Source organism: Protopterus annectens, chromosome 1.part2 (genome assembly GCF_019279795.1).
Source record: "Protopterus annectens isolate FY-2018-M chromosome 1.part2, PAN1.0, whole genome shotgun sequence".
Classification (NCBI taxonomy): domain Eukaryota; kingdom Metazoa; phylum Chordata; order Ceratodontiformes; family Protopteridae; genus Protopterus; species Protopterus annectens.
In genome coordinates this window covers 1,166,365,650-1,166,386,415 of record NC_056727.1, presented here as the reverse complement: position 1 = coordinate 1,166,386,415, position 20,766 = coordinate 1,166,365,650, and positions in this window count along the sequence as shown.

Here is a 20,766-nt window from a genome sequence, read left to right as displayed (position 1 = left end):
GGACACAGCATGTGGATGTCATCTTTGATGTCCATCCCTTAATTAATGAGCAGGAAAGGACCTAACAGACCACCCTGATGTATGGACCTGATTACTGGACCTGAGATATAGGTCATGTCACACATTTCAACATAGTGAGATGCCACGTATGCAGTACACTGGTCTACCCAATTCATGATATAGCTGTTTATGGCCACATATGACAGTGTTGATTGAATACCTCAGTGTGGATTTGTATCAAATGCCTTGACCTGGTCAAGTTCCACAAGATGATACTGTTGTCATCCTGCATGCCCTGAATGACCTCTTTGAGAAGATCTATCAGATCTAACAGACCTGATATAGCATTAACAAGTAACATAGGTCTGTTGCACACAGCCAGAATATTACTAGTGTACATGTATAAGAGGTCCATGATGACATATTGGTCTACTTCACAATTTGGGGGAGTCAGGATGTCTCTATACATGCATGCATCAAGTGCTGTCCTTCCAACTCAGGTGGATACATGTTGATGTACACCTTGTATGGGAACATAGCTCTTGTTGGGGGTGTGTTGAAGTGTGTATTTAATCATATCAGGAAGGTTTATGTGGTGACTCATGCCATAGGTGATCTGTGATGTTGTGAAAACCCATTGATTCCATGTGATAGTCCTGGATGAAGGTAAGTCAGTGCATACTGCCTATTGTGATCTGGTCTAGGGTTTTGACACAATCCCCATGGAGGTATCATTGAGAACCCTTCCAGCTGGGGATTAATCCTTACTTCAGTTGATGGGTAACCAATTGGCTCAGCAACGGAATACATATTGTGAAAGTCGATGAATCAATCTGTACCAGTAGAGCTGTCACCACTAATTCTTGCATATTTTATGCAATTATTGAGTCCACCAATGATGATAACATAGTAAAGAGGAGCTAACCCAGACAACTGAATGGTAACAAAGGCACACAAGCTACAAATAAATACAGAAATGTGTGTTTGTTATGTTGTCCATCTGAAAAGTGGAATTCCATGCTAATCACAGCATTGACAACAGTCCTGTTATGCAGAAACCCAATGATACAAGCACTGGGAGCACATTTAGATAGCAAACTGAACTTTGACCACCACATGTCCACAATGGTATGGAAAGCATATGATGTGCACATCATAAGTCATTCCATCATATTGAGATCTTAGAATTGCATGACAGCACTGTAGTCAAACCTCATCAAAACACTAGTAGACTATAATGGTGTCTTTTGTATGTACCTCACCAGACACATGCAGCAACTGGAAAGACCACAGGGTTTTCTCAGCAAGATAATGAAGGGCCTACAAACCATGCCATGATATATGTGGCTAGATTAAAGGCCATGCCACTGTAATCTTTATTGTATAGGATGAGGCAGCTGTTAAGGAGAATAAAGCAGTGTCCCACATTATGGTATAAAATGCTCTCTGTACTGTCAAGCAACAACTCACGCACACACACACACACACACACACACACACACACACACACACACACACACACACAATTGACTGCATTGAGAACAGAAGCTCTACCTATCTAAGTACACAGATGACACAACACAGTACCTTATGCAAGCACCATGGAACAAGTCTGACATTTACAACAGTGCAGGTGAACTTACAGTACATGACATCAGCAGACCATGTGGAAGACAATGTGTTGGGTGGGCTGCATGGAATAAATGTGTAGGCATCTGCAATTATCAAAATACTGTCAATCCATTCCATTGGAGTAGTAGCTGTGGGATATACACTTCTGATGTTCTGTCTTGACACACACACACACACACACACACACACACACACACACACACACACACACACACTTGACTGCAGTGAGAACTCCTATCTATACACACACACACACACACACACACACACACACACACACACACACACACACACACACACACACACAATTGACTGTAGTGAGAACTCCTATCTATCTAATTACACAGACTACAGAGCATAGTACTTTACTCAAGCGCCACAGCACAAGTCTGACTTTTACATTAGTGTAGGTGAACTTATAGTAGATGACAGCAGGCCATGTGGGAGACAAGATGTTGGGAGGTATGCATAGGTTCATAGCTTCATATATTCATAGGAGGCTACTAATCTAATAACCCTAGGGTGCTTAGAAGCCTAGCTGTGTAAAAACACAAGTACCCTTATTGAGCATAGTTCATTGTTCATTGTTAACAAAGCGATTTTGGGAGCAGTACCAACTGGACTTGTCCATGAGGGACATAGGTGCCACCCCAATGGTAACCTTACAATCACCCAACCAGTAGACAAGGTTGCACTTGAACAGGGTCATTGAGGAGCACAGCTTCATACTCAGAAGGACCCTATTACAGAGGAGTATAAATTGGCGGGCCATACATCTGTCTCCCCAGCATGTTCTGCTTATGTCACAGGCTAGATTGAGAACTCTGGGGCAAGTTATTCCCATTTGATTTGCAGATGTGCAGAATTTCCAGTAGAGCAGAGTCTGAGTCTGCTCTGTAGGCCAGGCATAGGTCACATCTCAGCAGCCTCTATGATATTGAGTACAGTGACAGGTCTGTCAGTTTTTCCATTTATGTGATGTTTGGAGGCCCTAGATTTTCCCAGGCACAAACCAATGTCCTTTCCATTTTACTCCATTAGTGTTCTGATAAGGGTAGAGTATGCCAGAGGTATGACCATACTGGACTTGCATGTGATATCCATATGTATGATGGACAAAATGCAGAATGTGTGTGTCACCACTATGAACACATAGTGATGAAAGTGTGGATCCACAACTTTGAGAGTGTGTGTTCTGTTTGTGAGTCATTTGGCTATCCATCTACTACTGTATGGCTTAATTCCCACATGGGAAGGCTTTACTATGAGACATGAATGGGAGCTAGTGACAAAGGCCTGGTTGTATGTCCTATTATCCCTCATCCAGGTCTTTGGGGTCAGTATCAAAGAAGTCCACGAGGTTCAGTAAGCAAGATCTACCCTTGACAAAAACAAAATGGGTCTGGTTATGTGTGTTGTAGGTCACCTATGTCACTCTGGATATGGTCCATGCTAATTCCTTCCCTAGCCTTGCAGATAAGGCTTTTTAGGCTTATGGGTCAATGGTTGTAGCTCTGCATGTTACCAGATTGATGTGAATTGCATATCACACAACATTTGGTATTACATTTTGTAGCGTGGTTGATATATATGTGTGGGAAAAGTACTGAGACACCAGGGTTGCAGTGTTTGCTGGGGTGGCAACACATGGCTGCATTTTAAATATGTGACATAGTGTGAGATAAGGGTTTCAGTTTGTAATGTTTCCACATGTAATGTCATGTCATAGACAATAAATGGATAGTAAACAGCAGTAATATATAATAATATTTAGTTTTCCATAGCACTGCAGGCAGCGAGTTTGCGTGATGGTTAGCAAAGTGTATTTGCATACATGATACTCGTTTGTGTGTAGCTAAGCAGTGCACAAATGTGAGGCACATTGCTAAAGTCTGACAGTTAGTATTGAGTCTATGAAACCCACCTGCTGCTTGATAGCCTCTGTGGCAGCATGTGTTAATGCACTGATGTGTTCCTTTTTGGGGCCAGATGGCACTGGGTTCAAATCCAGGTGTATCTAATACTATGAAATACTTTTAATTACAGAGTGATATTACAAAGACATGAATAGTTTATAGTAAATGTGTTGCTGTGTGTTGGCATAGTGCAGCAATGTTAAGTGGCATGGCGCAGGGGTATCCGCAGCTGTTTGCCATTGCTCACCATTGCTGCACATTGGTGTACGATGCACACCTTCATGCAAAGATGGAGCCCAAAAACCTCAGACTTGTACTGGGAGTCAGAATAGACCCACTGCAGAAGCCTTTGGCTGTGGTTCTTAACTAGGAGTCCAATAAATATTTTAGACTCCTGGACACCCTACCTCTGTGCCCTAAACCTGGCATCTTCCCCAGAAATGCCTGGCATATCTACCATGGATCTAGAGCAATGGAGACTGATGCTTTCCTACCAATTCCAGTTATCTCATTTATTGGAGCATGCACACTGTTTGGCACTGCTGTGCACCACTTACCATCAAGTAAACATGTTGCTCAGGAGTGTACATCCTGAGCAATGCATTTGTGCGACAGTAAGATTAGAGCAGCATTGCCAAGCAGTGAGGGATTACATAATTGAAATTGTAATTGCAAGGTTATTGGATGTACAGGCAGTTGTGTATGTGTCTTAGGCAAATGTGAAGGCCATGCCAGTCCAGGTAGAATTATTATACTTACAGGAATATAGTACAAAGCATATCCACAGTCATACATCTGATACTAAATATGACAAGACATAAATAGAAACTGTTGCAAAAAAGAGTAAAATCCCATGACTAGAGGAACTCCCTGGTCAACCTCAATAAGAAGCTGAGATCCCTCATAAAATCCTCCAAAGCTAGTTACGAAAACAAAATTGCCACTGACTCTAAAGACAACCACAAAGCATTCTATAGCTATGTCAAGAATCTTAAAGGCAACACTCAGATCTGCTCTGAGTTACAGCACAATGGCACTAAATATACAGAACCAACTGATATTGTCAACATCCTGGCAGATAGATGCAGTGCTAACTTTACCCCCCTCTCACCCCTAGAGGGCCCATCTCTATACTGGAAGAATGCAAAGTTCCTGTAATCACAGCTGCACAGGTAAAAAACACCCTCTCCAAAGCTAAGAACACAGCATCCATGGAACCTGACAATATCCCAGGCTGCGTTCTACACGAACTACAGAATGAACTGGCACCCTACCTAAGTAACATGTTCAATCATAGCCTCACCTCAGACTTTGTGCCCACTGAATGGTGCACTGCAACTGTTATCCCACTCCACAAAAGTGGTGCCACGATGGACCTCGGGAACTACCACCTCATTTGAACATTAGATACCAAACTGGAAAGGTCCCAGGACTGAACCCTGTGGTACTCCACTTGTCACTGATTTGAAGTCAGATTTGGAGTCTGCAATTTTTACAGTGTGGGTTCTGTCAGTGAGCCAGCTGGCAGCCCATCTTGTGTTATGGGGATTTATACCTAGTTTAGTGAGTTTAGCTATAATTCCAGAATGGGAGATGATGTCAAAAGCTTTGGCGAGGTCAAGATAGGCTGTGTGAACCACCTTACCCTCATCTATGACTTTGGTGACTGCCTTAAAGAAGTTGACCAGGTTCAGGAGGCATGGTCTTCCTTTCACAAACCCAAACTGGATGGGGTTCAGAGTTTGGAGGTTACTAATGTCTTTGTTTATGAATTCCATGATGATACGTTCCATGGCCTTGCAGACCAGGCTCGTCAGGCTAATAGGGTGACAGTTCCCAGGATCAGTGGTGGCTCCCCCTTTGTGGAGTAAGATAACTGTTGCTGTGTGCCATTCAGTGTACACAAAGCCTGACATGAGGCTATGATTGAACATGGTGCTTAGGTGGAGAGCCAGTTTGTTCTGAAGTTCATGTAAAATGCAGCCTGGGATGTTGTCCAGTCCCATGGATGCTGTGTTTTTGGCTTTTGTGAGTGCAGCTTTTACCTGTATAGTTGTGAATACAGGGACTCTGCATTCTTCCTGTATAGATATGGGCCTTTTAGGGGGTGAGAGGGGGGGGGTAAAGTTAGCACTAAACCTATCTGCCAGGATGTTGGCAATATCAGTTGGTTCTGTCATTTTTGTGCCATTGTGCTGTAACTCAGAGCAGATCTGGATGTTGCCATTGAGATTCTTGATATAGCTATAAAATGCTTTACTCAGTTCTAGAATGTTATACTCAGTTCTGATGAGTTCACATCTCATTTGCATCTTCACCATGCTAACAGCCCTGAATCTACACCATATAAAAAGCAACCATGTAGCTAGGCAAACTGATGGTGAGAAGACTTATTTATGTTGGAAAGACTGCATAGAGGCTATCTGTTCAGGATATATCTGTAGAGAGTATTACTGAACTTCAGAAGGTATGGTTGCATTTTGTCAGCTATATACTGCATATGCTGGAATGTATTTAAGAAAAATCTGAAGCAAAGGCTTTTACACTTTTATCTGTATGCATTGATTACAAGTGTATTGATAGCACTGGCATGTTTATCAATCCATTTCACAGGTATACATGATTGCCTATGTGTGTGATAAATATGTACAAATGTTTCAGGGACAATTCCTTTGGTAGCACTTTTAGTATTTCAAAATGGTTTGTTAGCAAGATATAGGTTCATAGGTTCATAGGTTCATACTAGGCTATCTGCCCGAGGGCATTTACAAGCCTAGCCCATCGTTTTGTGGCTTACGCCACCCCTTTAGTATGGGGAACTATACCCATTATTTTGCTGTGCCTCTGTCGAGCAGTGACACTGAGGTAATCCCTGGGGTATATCTGCGATCTCCCATCCATTGGTCAAGATTTCTCTTGAACAAGGCCAGCGAGGTGCTCTGCCTCACATGTACCGGGATTTTGTTCCACAGCATAGGGAGTCTTTGGGTGATGAATCTATCCCTCCAGCACGTCCTATTAATAGCCGTGTCAAGGTTTAAGTCTCCGCCCTTGTGGCTCTGATGGATCTAGATTTTTGAGGTGAAGCATATTCATCAAATCTGGGTTTGACATGGCCTTGTATGTTAGGCAAAGGTCACCTCTGAGCAAGCGGTGGCGACTGAATAGAGCTGGAGTTCTTTCAGTCGGGCAGCATAGGACAGATTTTTGAGACCCTTTATCCTTTTGGTGAGGAACTTTTGTGGCCTCTCCAGCTGCTGCAAGTGTCGGGTCAGATACATTCCGAATGGGGCATTGTACTCAATCATTGGTCTGATGAGTGATGAGTAAAGGGAGACTATGACCTCCCTTGATCTAGATGAGAATCCCTTCATGATAAGGTGGGAAATGTAGAATGTCTTCCTAACTACTTTAGCTACATGGGTGTCGAATGACAGACTACTATCAACCTGGGTCCCCAGGTCCCTGATAACTTCTTCTGTGCTCAGTGGATTGCCACCTATTTGGTAGCTAGGGGTAACCTTGTTTTTCCCGAAGGGTATGACTATGCAATTTTTGGCATTTAACTTTAGGCCGTGGCTCTGGCACCAGTAATCCTTTTCTGTGAGACCCTTCTGAAGGATATCTGTGTCAGATGTGTTTTCTACTATGGCGCCCAGTTTGCAGTCATCTGAAAACTTTGTCAGCCGTAACCCTCCTGTGTTTGCTTGTACTTCGGAAAAGTAGATGCCAAACAAGAGTGGGCCCAGGACTGAGCCCTGTGGGACACCACTTGTGACAGGCTTTGAGTCTGACATGGCGCCAGCAACTCTGACCCTGTGGGTTCTGTCACTCAGCCAGTTTGCAACCCATCTTGTGATGTATGGGTTGACATTTAAGCTGATGAGTTTTTCAATGATACCCGAGTGGGGTATTGTATCGAAGGCCTTAGCCAGATCGAGGTAGGCTGTATGGACTGCCTTTCCCTCATCAATGGCTTTGGTGACTGTTTCAAAAAGTCAACCAAGTTTAAAAGGCATGATCTGCCTTTGACAAAGCCAAACTGGGTTGGATCCAAAGTCTGCAAATTCCCTATGTCTTTATTTATGAGGTCCATTATGATCCTCTCCATGGCTTTGCAGATAAGGCTTGTCAAGCTAATGGGCGGTAATTTCCAGGGTCGGTGGAGGCACCGCCTTTGTGAAGTGGTACCACAGTTGCAGTGCGCCACTCCTGGGTGCGTATCCAGAGGTAAGACTTTGATTAAACAGCTGTCCTAGCTGTGGGTTTAATTCCTCATTGAGTTCATGGAGCACACAGCCGGGGACACCATCAGGTCCCATGGATGCTGTGTTTTTCTTTGGAGAGAGCAGTTCTCACTTGGGCTGGAGATGTTTGGGGGCTGCAATCGTTTGGTATAGATATCTCTCCTTTTGGGGAGGGGAGAAGTTTGCACTGAACCTGTCAGCCAGTATGTTAGCAATGTCTGTAGGATCAGTAATCTTCACATCATTTTGAACTAGCTCTGAGCATATCTGGGAGTTTCCTCCCAGGTTTCTAACATAGCTAAAGAAGGCCTTATGATTGTCTTTTGAGTCTTTAGCTATTTTTCTCTCGAAATTTGCTTTGGATGATTTTATGAGAGCTCTTAGTTTTTACTTATAGTGATCAAGGGTGTCTTACCTTTTAAGGATTTTGCTCTATCTTGTAGTAGCTTCCTCCTTTTGTTGTAGAGTTTGTTTATGGCTGGGGTCCACCAGACTGGACGCTTGCCTTTGGTACAAAGAGTCTTTGTTTTGCTTGGGATTGCCTTATCCATGCAGTCCTGCAGGTGCTGGTAGAAGGCATTTGTAAGTGATTCAGTGGCTTGAGTACTGTTTTCCGCCAGCTCCGGGGCCTTAGAGGAGACCACACTAGTCGTTAGGAGTGTGAAGTCGGCTTTCGAGAGGTTCTTTACTGTGGTCTTTTTATTTCAGGTGGGGTGGGATGAGGACCTCCAGCAGATTAGTTTGTGGTCTGATCTCACCAGTGAGGGTACACCCCGGTGTTGAACATTGTGCTCCCATGTTCGTGATGATGAGATCAAGTATGTTATCTCCTCTTGTGGGGATGGTGACTAGTTGTTCCATGGCATTTGAGTTTATGAATTCCAGGAACTTTTGGGCTAGGGTGTTTGGGCTTGAGTAGTGTTCCCAGTCTATATTAGGGTAATTGAAGTCACCTAGTATGATGGTGTTTGGTGATACATTTATCCCTCTAGTGTTTTCAGGAAGGCCATGTGAGGTTCCTGAGTTTGTGAGGGTGGCCTGTAACATGCTACAATTTGCAGAGCAGTCTTGCCTATGGTTAATTGCACCTGGATGGTCTCCGATGCATCGTGCGTTGCCACCAGTCTTGAGGTGTGGGTGTCCTTGATGAATATGGATACCCCTCCTTTCTTGGTATTGTCTGGATTTTGGGGCGGAACGCATGATATGAGGTAAAACCTGATAGCTGGGGTGCTCTCAGGAGCCTTGAACCAGGTTTCTGTCACAGCACAGACATCGATGTTCTCCATACTGAGAAGGGCCTCGAGTCGTGCATTTTGAGATTTAGACTTCTGGCATTGAGCAGCATTACCCTTAGTTTTTTCCTTTTTGTGTTCTAGGGTGGTAGGTTTAGAATTTGTGCCTTGCCTAAAAAGGCACTATGGGGTGGCAAGAGCCTTTGCCAATATCCGGAATCCCAGGGTGACAGGTGCAAGCCGTCCCTTGGGCAGCGTGGCTTGTCCAGCATGTCATCCCAGGCAGACAGACACTGGATCCCCTTTGAATGACACCAGTGTTTAAGCCAATTGTTAAAGCTGATCATCTTATCTCTGTATTGTGGCATCATTCTTGGTGAAGGTAGGATACTGCTCAAGGTCAGGGTCATACCTGCCTGGGCTACATAATCAGAGAGCTCCTCAATGTCTCTTTTCATGTAGTCCAAGGAGGTATGTCTCAGGTCATTTACACCAGCGTGGACAATGACTGAGTCATATTTGTACCTGCTGTTGAGAGACCTGAGTGCTTGCGTTATGTGGCGGATTCTAGCGCCCGACAGGCAGCTTACTGTGACCTTCTCCTTACTCAGTCTGGTGAGCGGACGTCAGTGTGTCTGACTATGGAGTCACCAATGACTAGTGTGTCTGGCATTGTGTTTGGCCTTAAGGGCTGTGACTGTTTGACACTCTGACTGTGAGGTCTATGTGTTGCAGGTGTTGTGTTCTGAGGTGGTGGTTGTTTGGGTGTCTGCTTTGGTGGCCTCTGCTGTTTTGGTAGATTTTTGATCAGAGCCTCCGAGTATGTCTTTGTGTGTTTATGTGTATGATTTGAGGTTGTAATGGTACTATGTGAGACTGGGTCTATAGTGTGTGTGGTAACCTTCTCCTCCTGACTGGTCTTGCCAGTCCTATGTTGAGAGAGCTCAGCCTCCAGTTTGGCCGTATAGTTGCATCTCTCGCATGTATTTGTGTTTTGTGGGAGGAGGAGAGGGTTGTCTGTGTACATGAGGCAATTGTAACATTGCCTCAATATTCCCAGGTTCACCAGCTGAGCAGGAGAGGACACTAGCAACTGATCCCTCGACATGCTAGAAGGAATAGACAAAAAACTTTAAAAAGATTCCGGGGACGTGGGTGACCGAGAAATGGGGGTTGCCTTTTGGGGTACTATCTATGACAAGAGTGCCGTATCAAGGTAATAAGTACTGTAGGAGCAAGTGCTACGTTTAACAGATAGAGAATAGTCTACTTGGAGTCAAGTAGAGATGATCTTTTAATTATAGGATACGCTGATTAGATCAGTAGTATAGTTTGAGGAAGGTAGTTTTAAGGAAAATTTGAAGAGTGGACTTTGGGTAGCCGAAAAGTTTAAACCTGCTTAACCGAGCTGCCCTAGTGTGCAACAGTGGCAACTCCGCTAACTCAGCTAATGCGCTAAAGCGTCTTTATAGCAGGGGCTGGAAAAGACAGGAAATGACCCAAAATGGCCAATAAACTACAAGTTACTGCCTTAAACCACTCCTCTGAGGACAAATGAAGGAGTTATGGAAATGACCCTAGTGGCCAATAAAACTACAGTTTCAAGTCAGTAACCACCTCTACGGGGGCAGGGAAGCTGCTCAATGTTAGTCACTGCCACTGATGAACACAGAGACCCTCCTTCAGCCCAAGCAAAAATGGCCTCACAGAAACTTTCAAACAGTTCAGGAACAGCAAGCCTGTAACTGAACTTTTTTAACTCTCAGAAAAGTGGGAAAAAAGCAAGATTTTTTTTTTTTTGTTTTTTACAGAGATAGCAGAGGTTCACAAGTAATATCAAGTTATAACAGTGCAGTAAATGACCCCACACAAGAGTGTAGGTCAAGGACAGAAAATATGCAAGTTTTAAGAAAAAGACGATTTAAAATTAAGTGCAAACAGGAAATTCAGCAAACAGCTTTTGGTTGTGCTCTAAATACAGCTACTAATACAGAAATCAAGTTTAACAAGCCAGAAAATGCTCAAGCTAGGCAGCTATGCAGAAAAACTTAGCAAATAAACAGAGAAAAAATACTTAAAATCTCAAAAGTGGCTCCCTTCTTCTCTCAGCATTTTTTCCTCTTGGAGGGTGCTTCACCAACAGCCAACAAGCCTGAAAAGACGCTCAAACCATGAGGCAACTAGGTTTTAAGAGAGGAAGATGAAGGAGTTATGGAAATGACCCTAGTGGCCAATAAAACTACAGTTTCAAGTCAGTAACCACCTTCACGGGGGGCAGGGAAGCTGCTCAATGTTAGTCACTGCCACTGATGAACACAGAGACCCTCCTTCAGCCCAAGCAAAAATGGCCTCACAGAAACTTTCAAACAGTTCAGGAACAGCAAGCCTGTAACTGAACTTTTTCAACTCTCAGAAAAGTGGGAAAAAGCAAGATTTTTTTTGTTTTGTTTTTTACAGAGATAGCAGAGGTTCACAAGTAATATCAAGTTATAACAGTGCAGTAAATGACCCCACACAAGAGTGCTAGGTCAAGGACAGAAAATATGCAAGTTTTAAGAAAAAACGATTTAAAATTAAGTGCAAACAGGAAATTCAGCAAACAGCTTTTGGTTGTGCTCTAAATACAGCTACTAATACAGAAATCAAGTTTAACAAGCCAGAAAATGCTCAAGCTAGGCAGCTATGCAGAAAAACTTAGCAAATAAACTGAGAAAAATACTTAAAATCTCAAAAGTGGCTCCCTTCTTCTCTCAGCATTTTTTCCTCTTGGAGGGTGCTTCACCAACAGCCAACAAGCCTGAAAAGATGCTCAAACCACGAGGCAACTAGGTTTTAAGAGAGGAAGATGAAGGAGTTATGGAAATGACCCCTAGTGGCCAATAAAACTACAGTTTCAAGTCAGTAACCACCTCTACGGGGGCAGGGAAGCTGCTCAATGTTAGTCACTGCCACTGATGAACACAGAGACCCTCCTTCAGCCCAAGCAAAATGGCCTCACAGAAACTTTCAAACAGTTCAGGAACAGCAAGCCTGTAACTGAACTTTTTAACTCTCAGAAAAGTGGGAAAAAGCAAGATTTTTTTTTTGTTTTGTTTTTACAGAGATAGCAGAGGTTCACAAGTAATATCAAGTTATAACAGTGCAGTAAATGACCCCACACAAGAGTGCTAGGTCAAGGACAGAAAATATGCAAGTTTTAAGAAAAAACGATTTAAAATTAAGTGCAAACAGGAAATTCAGCAAACAGCTTTTGGTTGTGCTCTAAATACAGCTACTAATACAGAAATCAAGTTTAAGAAGCCAGAAAATGCTCAAGCTAGGCAGCTATGCAGAAAAACTTAGCAAATAAACAGAGAAAAAATACTTAAAATCTCAAAAGTGGCTCCCTTCTTCTCTCAGCGTTTTTTCCCCTTGGAGGGTGCTTCACCAACAGCCAACAAGCCTAAATGGTCTGTTGATGTTGCAGAAGAGGAATAGATCCATAGACTGAGTATTTCTGATGACATTTGACTTACTGATGTGCAGTAAATCTATAAGTATCTGTTTAGAGGATGTCTTGTAGGCCAGACACAGGCCACCTCTTAGCAGTCTGCAGGATACCAAGTACAGTTACAAGGCTTTGAGTCGGTCCATGTAGGACATGCTGTTTAAGTCTTGTACCCATTTTGTAAAGTATTCCTGTGGGTGTTCCAGTCGTTGCATATGTCTGGACAGATACATGCCAAAGGGGCATTATATTCAATGGTTGGTTTAATGAGGTCTGAGTAAAGGGGGGGGGGGCAATACCATCCCTAGATCTAGACACAATCCCTTTGTTTATAAGCTGTGCATTATAGAAATACTTTCTTACATCAATAGATACATGTTGGTCAAAAGTTAGGCACTGTCCACATAAGTTACCAAATCCTGAACAACTGGGCCAACTCTTAAGGGCATATTGCCAATGTAGTAGTTCCCTTGGGTAGATGACTTTCCAAAGGATGCAAAAATGTATTTACTGGCATTTAGTTTCAGTCCATGATTTTGGCGCCAGTCATGTATTTATTTGGGAGAAATCTTCCTGCAGGATTGCTAAGTCATTTGGGGATTTTATGACTGCTCCTAGCTCTTGCAGTCATCTGCAAATTTAGACAGCCGGATCCCTTTGGCATTAATTTTTATTTCAGAAAAACAAATACCAAACAGGAGAGGTCCCAGCACAGAACCCTGTGGTACTCTACTGGAGACTGATCTTTTTGTGGAAGTAGCTTCCCTTATTTTGATTTCCTGTGTCTTATCTGTGAGCCAGTTGGTAATCCTGTGGGTGACATAGGAGTTCATTCCCAGTTTATTTAGCTTTTCTATATCTGAGTGGGGAATTGTGCAAAACCTTTGGCCAGGTCGAGGTAAGGGGTGTGTACCATTTTGCCTTAATTCAAAAATCCTCCAGGTTGAGTAAGCATGACCTGCCCATGATGAATCCAGACTGAGATGGGTCCCCATGTTTGGAGGTTCCTATGTCCTAATTAATTAGTTCCATGATAAGTCTTTCCATGGCTTTGCATATGAGGCTGCTCAGACTTATTGGATTTGTGGAAGGTCTTCTCTTATGCAGGGAAATGACTGCAGCTGTTGTCCATTCACTTGGAGAAAACCTGCATGGAGGCTGAATCAAAGTTGTTAGGGTTGTGGCTAAATTGTGCTTCATGCTATTTAACATGCATCCAGGGATATTTATTAGGACCCATCAATGCAGTATCTTTAGTTTTTTATATCACTTTTAGGACTTACCTTTTATTTTATTTTTATCTTTTCTGATAGCTGGCAAAGAGTCAGATTCAGGTATATCTCGAGAGGCGGATGGTCAGACATACATTGACTAATGAGGACAAGAGAATAACAAAGACTCTTTCCTTTGGTGATAGCTCTGTTGCTGTGCAAAAGTGAGACATTGTGTGACCATCTATTTGTATGTAATGAGAAGTGATGAGGAATGTGACCACTCAATAGTTGTATAGTATATCATATACAGATTAATGCAATCTATGTGCACTTCAAGCATGCAAAAGTCAAGGGATGCAATTTCCATCTGATCCAGATGTTATGGTGTCAGTTAAAGTGTCTACATTTAAACACACAGTATTGGACTAATTGAATACAGCCTTACGTAAAGACTGCTGCTTAACCTTGTGTAAATAGACTCCACTGAGTTGCAAGAGGCTGTACAAGTCTTGTCAATGTGCACCCTCTACTGCAATGTTTTGAAGAGATCTCATTCAACAGAAGCCATGGAAAATCAGTGAGATACTTATATCCTCCCTGTCCACCACCCAAAATGGAGGGGAGTTTTAGCTTTACTAGCTATGCTTACTGTTGACCAAGAAACAGCTATTGTTACTGACCTTGTCCTGGTGAGGAGATAATAGGACCTTCTTGAGAATCTCAATGAACAGGTGTTTTGTGGTGCACCTATGTCTACTAAGAGCTGCAGCATCCATTGTAAGATGTCCAAAATTCTGCATTATCCTTCTGAACCATGAAATGGTTTCATCCCTGCAAGAGATTAGTCACTGCCTATACATCTGAGATCCATTCTCATGGCTAAATATCCACATTTCCTTTGTGGGTGTTAGCTCATTTAATACCCCTTCTGTCTGCTGTAGCTTATATGCAGGCTATAACTAAAGAAGTCCCATTGCGTGCTTTGCCTGAAAATTCAGCATTTTGATGAAGCCACATATACTCGCGGTCTTGCATATACTTGCGGTACATGGTCTGTAGTCCCTGACACACTGTATACATCACCGTGTTGTAAACGCTCCTGTATATGTATCCACATCATGCTTCCACATTCATCCCTCTTGTCCTGTATTCAACAATTAGCTCATTGTTTCTTGCTCACTGCTGTATGTGTCATGGTTGTGTGCATCATGTTCAAGGCCTGTAATCATTTTGTTCAGTCTTCAGGGGTAATGGTTTGCTTCTGCAAAGGCATGAAGATCAACTAAGGTTTAGATTCATAAAGACTTCTACTGTAAAAATGAAAAAGAAGACTCAGTGGGTGAAAAGTAAGATTTAGTCCGTAGACAGAAGTTCCCACACATTTGCAACCACAAACACCGTATTTGTGGAAGACCCAGCTGAGGAACCAATGCCTGCACCTTCTGTAAAAGAAGACAGCGATTCTTTGAAATCTTTTGATCTGATGATTAGTGCCTTCCTAGACATTCTGTGGCTGTGAAAGATGTAATTCTATTCACTGGTAGAAAGATAATAATGGATCCCTTTAATTTGGGAAGAACAAGAAAACACTCTGCTCTCACCAAAAGTATGGCAGGTTTCATTGATGCCCTGGTAAACTGCTCAGACTGGCTAATGCCGAATACTGATAATGAATGTTCTACATTTGAACTACATGCTTTCTACAGAGTAAAAATACATATACAGTTCTATATATTCAGAATATACGCTGTTGCAAATGTTGCACTTTAGAATAAAATTATAGTTAAAACAGTGAATACTTACCATAATTAAGGGTTGTGTAGTATCTTCTTTCTTTCTTTCTTTCTTTTTTTAGTTTGGTTCTTATCCCAGCTATTTGACATCAGCCATGCCCTAGAGGTTTTCTTTGAACTTTTGCTCCAAATTTCCTAATCCATGTTTGATTATCCCTTTCAGACCAGACTCAGATAAGCGGGGATCCTTATTTATTTATTATTTTATTTTTTATTTTACATTTGTTAACCGGGATGGTCCGACTGGATACATGTCCTTTTTCAGCGGAGGCCCGGGGAGAAAAGCTCCAACAGAGTTACATTGATAATTAGGTACAGTAAATGAGCTGAAAGAACTTAACAAAAACATAGGCTATTTACATACAAGTACAAGACTGCCATTACTATTTCTGAGATTACTACAAATGTAACATTAATAACATATTAGCAAGGGCGGTAGGCAGTATAATGACATAGAGTTAGACAGGATACATATGATAAAATATGAAATGTAAAATAAATAAATAATAAATAAAATGATTATCCCTTTCAGACCAGACTCAGATAAGTGGGGATCTTTACAGTAATTTATTGACAAAAGCATGCAGAGAGGAGTTCACGGAGCCTCAGTATACTGTCATCCTGACAACTAGAAAGTGCTTTTTGATATGCTCTGTCTGCTGTCCTGCCTAGTTCTCAATCTGCATCACACATACACATGCTGCTTGATTTGAATCCTTTGTCTCCACCAAAAACTGCTAGACCTTGGCTAAAGGCCAAGGATAGTAGATCGGGCAAAAATGCTACTCTGTCTTATCTCCTCAGCTGGCTCCTTAGGCTTCACATTCACCAATCAAACCTGAGTCAACCAGGTCACAGTGAGGGCTCTATCCACCTATGCTTTGGAGCAAACCCTTGCGTGTGTATATTCATTCATGTTACGTTATATAATCTGCTATACTGAAAATGACCACTAGATGGGGAATGTGTTTCAGGAGTAAAGTTAACGCAGCATAGTTATTTCAGAGCCAGCACAAATGCACACAATCCAATTGTAACTGCAGTAACTGTTTAATATGAGGCTTTCTTCTGTAGAGTTTAAGTCATATATTAAAATCTTTGAACCATTATAGGTGCTTGACTTGTTCATAGGTTCATAGGTTGGTACTAGGCTATCGGCCCTAGCGCCTATACAAGCCTAGCCATAACAATTCCCTGGCTATTTCTTTCCACACTATTTACTTCCCTGAATGAGTTGAATAAGGTACAGTATTCATGCCCTTGGTAGTGTGCATGTACATATATGCATAACATGTTCATATACTCGAGAAAATCATTAAAGTAATTTCCATTTTGGGAAGAAAAAAAATATGGTCCATTACATTGTATAAAATGGAAACCTATAAAAAAAATCTGAAAGGGGCTGCTCAGTATAGAGTTAAGCAAAATGTGACGTAGACTGCAGAGACATATTGCAACAACCAAAGATAAATCATGTTGCACATTAATTGTATTTCATACTTCTCAGCTTTGTGATTTAAGAGATGCAGCTTAGTAAGCTTATAAAAACCTCTGTTATACAGAATTAGGTATTTCCTGTGACTTTCCACTCTGCTGCATAAAGACAACATGAATTAATCATAATTTGGGATGCACTGCAGTCAACAAGCCATATAAATGTTAGTGTAAAAATTGCATTGTGCTCTGCACTGCTAAACTCAAGCATGACCAAGAATTAAAGCTGCTGCCCACTCATCAGACATCCTGTCATATCTTATAATAAAGAAAGGTTGAGAATTATGCTACATTTTGTTTCTGTTAGCAGAGTAATATAATTCTTGAGATACACAAGCCAAGATTTATGAATCAGTAAGATGCATCAAGGGAAGAAACGCAAGTCATTGAGCCACTACAAAGCTCTTCACCCAAAGATGATGAAGGAAATGCTAAATTCATGCAGTTGTTTAAAAATCTACACTAGGCAGGATAAACTTTTACATCAGAAATGGTCACCAACTATTTTATGAAATGGATTTTGTCATAGCAGTTGCTGTATATTACTGAGTGCTTACCAATGACCTACAACAAAATGGCAGACTAAGTCTATGCCCAGACATCCATGTAACAGCTGAAAGATGTACAGGACTGAGCATTAAGTCACTGGCATACTCATGACATCATAGGCACACATACAGAAGTAGGTAGAAACATTAGTTCTTGTAGTAGTAGCCAGCCGTGCAGAGGATAATCATAGAAGTCCCAGGTGGAGATTTCAAGGCTGAAATTAGAAGACTTTGTCAAAAAAATAAAAAAAAACACCAGAATTGAAAAGAAACTACTGAAAAGAGAATTCTGAACCTAGATTCAAGCCAAGGGACATGAAAATAGAGGAAATGTTTCCTGATACTTAGAGACAAATATATTGTAGAAAATTAATGGAGGAAAAAGGGTGCCATGAATTGGAGGAAATGTTAAAATATAAAAGCAATGTATGACTTTGGGCAACAAGGGATAGCTACTCTTAATGCCTTTGTTAAGGTGAAAGTAAATGATATCCTTGCTGTATGGGATGTGATTCTTAGCTTAGAGAAGGCAATGCCTTAAATCACAACTCATAGTATGAAACAGATTGTTGCACCACAGAAGTCTATCAGCAGGAGGGTAGCTAGAAATGTTTCATTTGTAGATCAAACTCCTGTGCTTCTTCCAGGATCCCAAAATAACTGCCTTTTTCTATGTCATAAATACAAAAACATGAATTTAATGCTGTATATAAACTTAAGCATCTGCTTTAGAAGTGGGACTATACTGTTTTAAGGTAGAAAAAAAGGTCTTCAGTGCCTGACATTGTGGCTGAATGTGCAACCTGAGGCTTCATTATATATGAGAAGTAGTGGCCTCACAAATTATTATATTTAAGTGTAACTACTGGGTGCATCCCTTTGCATTGACAAAACCCTTCTCACAAATTACTTTTTTTTATTCCACTAAAGTGACCTTCTGCACAATTTGCATTGCCCTTTTGGGATTACAAGAACTGATTATGCAAGTTCAACCTACAGCCCACTGAAAGCCTTTTACTGAATTTCAAGTAATATAATATGTATTCCTAACTTTAGTCAGAGTTATTTTTGTTGCTATCATATATATATATATATATATATATATATATATATATATATATATATATATATATATATATATATATATATATATACACACATATATATATATATATATTTAGAAATAGATATAGAAATAGATATAGATATAGGTAGATACAGGTAGAGATACATAAATATAAAATGATATGCAGACTCACATACTTGCATACACACCCCCACAACCCCTACACACACATGGACATGTACATGCGCATGTACCCACACATATGCACATATGTATCTGCTCATGAAACAAATATATGCACATGCAGACATACACATACGAGAGCACATATGCAGTGTTACATGCACACAAACATGTATATAAGCATTTGAAGCTGGGACAGATGGCACCATGCATATATTTGCTTCTTCAAAAATCAAATTTTACACTTTGACTTAACTGTTTTTGACTAACTGTTCCCATTTTACTAGTATTTGTTAAAATGAATATAGAGCTACATATCAAGCTGTCAAGTTTATATCTGTATTTAACCAGTCTAACAATAGATTATATGGATGACAATTTTTGATTTTTGGCAGCACAAACTATCTCTTTTTGTATAAATACAGCTGGAGAAGAAGATCTAGCATTCAACAATGCAAGAATAAGATTACACAATTGGTAAGGATTGTGCAGTGAAGATGTCAATCAGAAAATCATCTCAAGGGGGCGTGGCCAAGGATGAACACAGGATAGCAGCAGATTTCTTCAGCTCCACCAATTTCATTACACTGACAGGAATTAATTACTTAAAAATTTAATTTTTGAAGTAATTTTCTTTCTAAATATGTTTGTTTTATATAGTTCTTGAACTATATCTAAAAAAGAAAGGAAATTTTAACAATATTCCTGTCAGAAATCACTTTGGAAATTTTCCTGTCAGTTTATCAGTCTGAAATGAGTTCCAGTAAGACAAATTCTCAAGACTCCAGCATCAAGAAAGAACTTCAGTCTCTGATAACTATAATCCAGCAACTTACTGCTAAGATGGATAAAATGGATACTAAAATAGATACCTTCATAGAAAAACTACAAAACAAATAGACTTGTTACATATAGACCTGCAACAACAGAAGATCCAGATGACAGGCATAGAAGAAGCTGTGAATGACATGGAAAATAGAATACAAGAAGAGGAAATCAACATTGAGTTTCTGCTGAAACAAAATACACATTTACAAACAAAGCTGGATGACCTTGAAAATAGATCTAGGCAATAACATTAGGACTTTTGGACTGCCAGAAAATATTGAAGGTAACAATATTACTTCTTTTATAACAACATGGCTCCCTAAAACTTTAGACTTACCAGAAGCATTCTCTTTTGGTATCGAAGAGCACATAGATCTATAGCTAATACTAACTCTAACAAAAACTATCCTAGATCAGTTATAGTTAGATTTCTATCATCTTTTGATAAAGAGATGGTTCTTAAATCTGCTTGGGCTAAAGCTCCTGTTAAGATTAATGAGACAACTGTGCGTTTTGACAATGACTATTCTTCCTTGGTAATAGCTAAAAGAAAAGTTTTTCTGCCACTAATAAGGGAGCTTAAAAAGCACAGTTTAAAACATACCTTCTGTTTCCTGCCAAGCTAAAAATCTTCCTTCCTGATGGTCCTAAAATTTTTGATGACTTAGACTCTGCTTTACTGTTTATCAAAAAAAATAAGATTTTGGATAAAATAGAGGAAATGGAATGGGCTAGTCCTTCATTAAAGAGACTGGCAACTGAAACTTCGTGGAAGACTTCAGAGAAGAAGAAGAGACTAAAAAACAAATGATTTGTTCTATGTTTTTTTTTCTCTCATCATTTTACTTCACTATTAATCTTTTTAAATATAGTTCCTGCATTTCCAGAAAGCCACAAATATTCTGAAAAAGATTTAATTAAAGTTATTCTCTGTGTGCAAAGAAATGTTTTGTTTCATAACCAGCCAAAATATCTGAGGAACTAATAACAAGCTATTATTCAATTTGTTTCTCTTTCTGAAAAAGAGAAGTAAGGTCAGTAATTTGATACATTTTTTTTCTTTTTTTTCTCCATTTCTTCTTTTCTTTGTTTAAACAATGACATTCTATTTAGATTATGTAGT